Genomic DNA, 6,159 nt, shown 5'->3' on the forward strand with positions numbered 1-6,159 from the left:
TTGTTATCCCTATTTCACAGATGGTAAGGAAACACAAAACAGGACGGCTAGTATAAATCTGAGAGATTGGGATTTAAATCCAAGTGCTTCCTTCTTTCTTTAAAACTCTTCTAGCATTGCACAGCAAAGAACCTGAAACAGCCCAACTGCAAGTCAATAGCAACACTACACGTACTCTTTTCTAAGAGGCAAATCTCATTTAAGGAGTGCCACACACCTTTTGCCCATATTTTTGCCTCTGCACCAAGTTAAATGGCTATGAACTTGACTATTCCAGAAATCCATACCACCATATTCACAGGTTAACCCATGTTATTTGGGGGAAACTTACTAGGCACCAGAATCTGCAGTTTCCAACCGTGCTTCTCGATTTGTATTGCTAGTCCAAAACCAGCCATGTTTGACCCAACAAAAAGATACAAGAGGGACAACAATTATTTATAAAACTGAAGAGTGAATTTGAAGACTGGAAAACCATAGAGTAGGCTAGCATTAGACAGTGAAAAATGCACACCACGGACTGGGAGCAACTGGTCCATGGTTTACTGAGAGGAGAAACTCCTCTCCAAATGCAGCTTACTGCTCTGAGCAACACCCTGTAACTTCTCTTCTATCTCAAGCTCTGACAACTCTGGAATTTCTCTGCAATTCAGTGAGCTCTTTGGAGTTACCTGGGCTTCAACCATCCTGCTGGGCTCATTAATGGAGAACTGTCCCCCCTTCCCCAAGAGCACATTTTGTGGTGGTGGCACAGAAGTAGGGTTCTCTTTCAAGACATGAATAGCCTAGTTCCCTTTCTTTCCACTTCTCCTATGGGTGGGAAGTCTGCAACAAACACAATTCAACAACTAAAAGAAATGTCTAAATTATAGTTCAGGTTAGTGGTTGTCAGAGATCATCCTGCAGGTCACCAGTTTTATACAAAGTGTGAGCGCTACTCATATTCATACAGTTTTATAATTTAAAATCTATCCTTTTACTTCCAGCACTAGTTCATTTACTTCCATTATGTCTAATGAGTGCATGAATGCCGAACCAACAATATACCGGTCTTATCATTCATTCTGGTGAGGTATTTTGTGAATAGTTAGCTTCTGAAGCTAATGAGGACAGGGTCACAGATTCAAACATGCCGGCCAATTAGCTTTGCTGTGTTTCAAGATTGCATGGTCACAATCAACAACCTTAACCTTGGCTGACAAAAAAATATACTGATCATGTGAAGTGTTGGGGAAATGAATACAGATGTATCACTAAAGTCCATGACTATCACAAAAATTAAAAACAGTAATAATAAAAACATCATCTGTCTTTTACTAAGCCTGGGTAGTATGTACCCAGTTCAAATCATCTCTAATCTTTTCAGTCACATAGGGTTGGCATTACTATCCCTGTTTTACAGATGATGAAAAAATGAACTCTGAAACGATTATATGAACCAAAGCCACAAAACTAGTAAGTAGCAGAGCCTGGGTTCAAACCGTGGTCTATTCAACGCCAAAGCTTAGGTTATTCCCACAATGTCATCCTGTCTCTCCAGAGGATGCGTTAGGGGCATAGGACAATCAACAAAATGTTCTTATTCAGAACTACTCAGCACAGTCATCACTCAGCATTCACTATGTATCTGAGGTGTGATCAAACATTACTGTGAATGTTTAAATAAGTTGTTACAGTAAAAGACACATGTAAAAGACACACTGCCATGAATCTCCCTCAAAATACTCCCCCTCGCTTCTAACACACTTATCCCATCGTTTTTGCCACTTTCCGAAGTAGTTCTGGAAGTCCTCTTTAGTGAATGTCTTTAGTTGCTCTGTCGTGGCTGCCTCGATGACCTGAGTCATTTTGACTTTGGGGAAGAGCCAGAAGTCACATGATGCCAGATCCAGTGAATAAGGTGGATAAGGACACACTATAATGTTTTTATTTGACAGAAATTGGCATACCAGAAGTGATATGTGACTTGGTGCACTGTCACGATGAAGGACACACTTTAAAACACACCTTCTCTCAACTGTAGCTCACACCCCACTGACTGCACCGAACAAGTTGAAACTTGTCACACACTGTTACTGAGGTTCGATGGGTTGCTTCCCAATTGAAGATCCCTGCCTTTCCGTTGGATGGCACTGGTAAAAAAATATTTACCATTATTTTTTTATCAAAACGGGAAAGGCTCTGTGTCACACATTGCTTTGGGTACACGGCAGTTTCTGTCAAATAAGAACACTTATGTGTGTCTTCATTCACCTTAGTCACCGGATCTGGCACCGTGCGACTTCTGGCTCTTCTCCAAAGTCAAAATGACCATGAAAGGTAAATGTTTTGAATCGATTCAGGACATTGAGGCAGCCACAACAGCTCAACCAAAGACACTCATTAAAGAGGACTTCCAGAACCGCTTCAGAAAGTGGCAAGAACGATGGCATAAGTGTGTTTGAAGGAAGGGGGAGTGTTTTGAGGGAGATTAATGGCAATGTGTCTTTTACTGTAATAACTTTTTTAAACATTCACCATATTTTTTTATCACACCTTGTACTCAGATGCTATAGCTGAGAATGAGTCTATCTTCCAAAAACTTCTTATAAATAAAAAAAACAGTCAAGGAAAAAAGTATTTAAAACATAAAAAAAAAATAACACATGATAGCACACAAAGCAAATTTTAATCTATTTTGTTATAGCTTTGTATATATGTCTATAGCAAAAAAACATTTATGTTGCTGATTCACAACTAAAGGTAAGAATGAAACTGATAAAGCAGAGCCAGGAGATAACCACATCAAAAAAGGGGGAAAAGGAAACATTTCCTAAACATCTAAATCTGCCAACATCTTACCTTATAATTAACAAGGTATTTGAAGGAATTTAAAATAGACATTTCATTTCTTAACCCTAAGACTCTGCTTTGATCAACAAATCAGTTTTCCCTATCAGGCTTTCCTCCTTGGTTTCTCTCCTTGCAGAAAAACACACAGACTAATGCCACCATTAGCACCAGTCACTAAGTGTTTCTACTTCAAAATATTACGTTACCAAGTCTTCTGGACCTTACCCACTAGGCCGAAATTTTAGAAATACTCTGGTTAAAAAACAGAAAGGAAAAAAAGAGGGTGGGGCAAGGGGTAGGAAGGAAGGACAAAAAGGCTATATAAAACTCTAGTCAATAGTCAATATCTAAATCATAAACGTAGATAATTGCTCTGCTACAAGCTACGATGTGCGGACAGAAAACTGCCCGGGTTTTAAATGAAACACCAGTCCAACATCACATCCCAACAATTGTTTCACTACAGGATTTTGGAAACATCTAAAAGTGAAAAACAGCGTAATATAATCTTTACAGAAAATGCAATTGCTTTAAGGGGAAGGAAAAAAACACTGAAATCCTGCACTCTGAGAACTGTTTACAGTATTTTAAGTTTGTGAGTTAAGGATAACCATTCTTACTCCACAAACAAAAAGGAATCTCAAGACCTAGCATCATCATCACTATCAAGGTCATCAATTACAATAGCAACAGAACAATAAGCACTTACTCCAGGCGCTACTAAGCTCTTTATATTCGTATCTCATTTAATCTTTATAGAGACCTTGTGAGGTAAATGCTATTATCTGCAGTTTAGAGATGAGTCAACAGTCTTAGAGAAATCAACTAATTTGCAGAAACTCATAAACTAGAAGTCACAGCAGCAGGATTTGAACTACTGTAACGCGATCCTGTTTTTTGAACCACATTCAAATATTTTTCAACCAATGATTTCAGAATAAACACAAGTTAAGATTACCTAATGACTACTCCAAACCCATAAAAAATTTATCGTAAAATCCCCATTCTCTACAAAGGGAAGAAAAATAAGACAGAAAGCCACCTGCTTAGTCTCAGAGCTTAATTGCCAGAAAAAGGAAAGTGGAATACTGGCTCTTTACATTCTGAATTCTAACTGTATTCTAGCACATGTACATAGGACAGGTGAAAATCACCAGTGTTTCAGCTCGTGGGCACACAAGCTTAGTGGAATTGTTAGAATCAGAGCTAGGTTTAGCACAAGTAGTAAGTGGAAGGAGGGGAAGCCCCAAGAGCTGCTGGAGACAGGCTTTCCTTTCGCACTATACCTGAGATACTTGCACCTGTGCAGTGCTGAAGAGAGGTCTAAGAGAGTCAGAGGGGTAGACAGGTGCGTCTGTGTGGCAGGGAGAGAAGTGTCCAAACTCTGGCAGACCCTGACACCCAGGTGAAGTTTAAAACTGAGTCCACAGGTGACAGGGCCCGGCTAGCACCTCGTCAGCAGGAAAACGGCCTAAGAACATTCCTACGGCTCATACTCGTTTCCAAGGACACCTTCCCCCGTTTGTTGACTCATTCCATCTTCATAAAGCTCATGACCGTGTTTGTGGTCAAGTTCATAAAGACATGAATGTGATTTTAAAGTTCAACTGACCCGGACTTAAGACAGGGTAAGAAGGTGGTCATGAAAAAGCAGGCTGTCACGAGAAAGCATGTCTTAGAAACATGCTCACTTCTGCTTGAGCCCACAAGACGGGAAGGCAGACGGGCCAAAGACTAGGATCTCCGTTTCTCCTACAGAGAAGCCGAGGCCAACCGGCTACAAACGATCGCGGTCCGGCCAGTGGGAGCCCCGAGACTCCTCCCCCCGGGACGTCGGACGCCAAGGTTGGGATTCCTCCCGGGGAAACTGCAGTAAGGGGCCTTGGGGTCTCCGAGGGCCTCCCGAGAAAACCAGGAAGTCCGTCCTCCCGTGCAGGCTGCTCGCTCGCAGCCCGCAGCCCCGGGCTCTGGGGCAGCGGGGCAGTCACTGCACAGGCCCCCGGCGCGGGAATCGCCCGCGGCCCCGCGGGGCTGGTCTCGGGGTGGCCTCGGAGGCCCCCAGCCCCGTACCCCCGGGTCGCCACGGACCCGCTCAGTACCTGTTGAAACCCGTAAAAAGAACGTCCCCTTCGCAGGGCGTGTTTGGAGCGAGGGCCCACAGCAGGTACGCAGGCCCCGGGAGGGCAAAAGGGCCTCAGGAGGGTCCCCCACCATCCAAGCCCCGCAGGGGTCGAAGGGCGGGAGTTTCCCAGTAACCTCCGCCCCAGGCGGGGGCCCGCCCCGCGCGTCACGTGAGGGATAAAAAAATACCGCTAACAAAACAGAAAGGAAGTCTGTCCCAGGTGTAAGGGGAGAAGTGGACCCGACGAGCCCCAGCTTGGGGTGCGGAGGGAAGGAGAGACAGGGACACGGAGTTACCGGGAGCACCGTCGCTCTCCGCTTCCGCCGCCTCCTTGAACCTCTAGCTCTTCCGCTTGTGCCGGTGGGGCCGGAGCCAGGCCTGGACTCCGCCCCCGGCGCCGCGGGGCCTTCTGGGGGTTGTAGTCTCGATGAGACCGAGGCCTCGCTGGCTGCCTCCGGGTCACGTGGCAGGAGGGGGGCTGGTAAAATGAAGAGGGTAGGAAGGTGTTTACTGTCCAGGTTGCTCAAACCTTCCCACTTCCCTTCAGCTACAAACTACTCAGGTCTCTTCACGTCTAACTCGATCATACCATCCCTCTTCTTTACAGCCAAGTTTCTTGAAAAAGGTAGTCTGCACTCACTGTCTCCGTTTCTTCCATCCTCCTCTGCGCTGCAGCATCTGCTGCCACAGAAAATGCCCTTGTTGCCATCAGTGTCCTTGCCAAACTCATCGGAGATATTTTCAGGTTCTCTAATTTAAGTGTTAGGCACCATTTGATGCTGTTGGACATTCTTAATCAGTTATCTTCTGACACTACTCAGGTTTTCCTTCTTCCTCTCAGGGCATTCTTCTCAGTCTCCTTCAAGAATTCTTTTTCTAATCCACCTCCTTAATATTAGTGTTCTCCAGAGTTCTCGGTATTGGAGTGGGGGAGGGGAGACTCCGCCCCCTTCTCTCCTGAACTTACTGTTTGTATTCCCAACTTCATTGACTGACCCTGCCTCATGTCCCACACAGGGGTCTTAAATCCCCCCAAGTAGCAGCTTGAAAAGTGGACTACCTCCTCCCTATTCACTAACATTCACCCCAACTTTCAACCTAGATGCCTCCTTCTCTCACTTCCTCTTCCACCCATGCTCAAATAGTCACTAAATCGTGTAGAATCTATCTGCCAAGTATCTTGAATCTGCTCCATCTTCACACCC

General features: G+C 44.6%; 1 protein-coding gene across 3 annotated transcripts in view; it reads right to left on the reverse strand.

Annotated features, from left to right (window-relative positions):
* R3HCC1L (R3H domain and coiled-coil containing 1 like) overlaps positions 1 to 5,313 on the reverse strand; it is a 195,343-nt gene extending 190,030 nt beyond the window's left edge. For 2 of the 3 annotated variants that reach the window (XM_081073876.1, XM_081073875.1), the window contains exon 1: positions 5,251 to 5,313. The gene's annotated coding sequence lies outside the window, so the exon portion shown is untranslated. Of the gene's footprint in view, positions 1 to 4,931 lie in introns of all 3 variants that reach the window. The other variant, XM_081073877.1, reaches the window with a different exon arrangement.
* Positions 5,314 to 6,159: the final 846 nt, after the last annotated feature.

Source organism: Rhinolophus hipposideros (assembly GCF_964194185.1).
Source record: "Rhinolophus hipposideros genome assembly, chromosome: 15".
Lineage (NCBI taxonomy): Eukaryota > Metazoa > Chordata > Mammalia > Chiroptera > Rhinolophidae > Rhinolophus > Rhinolophus hipposideros.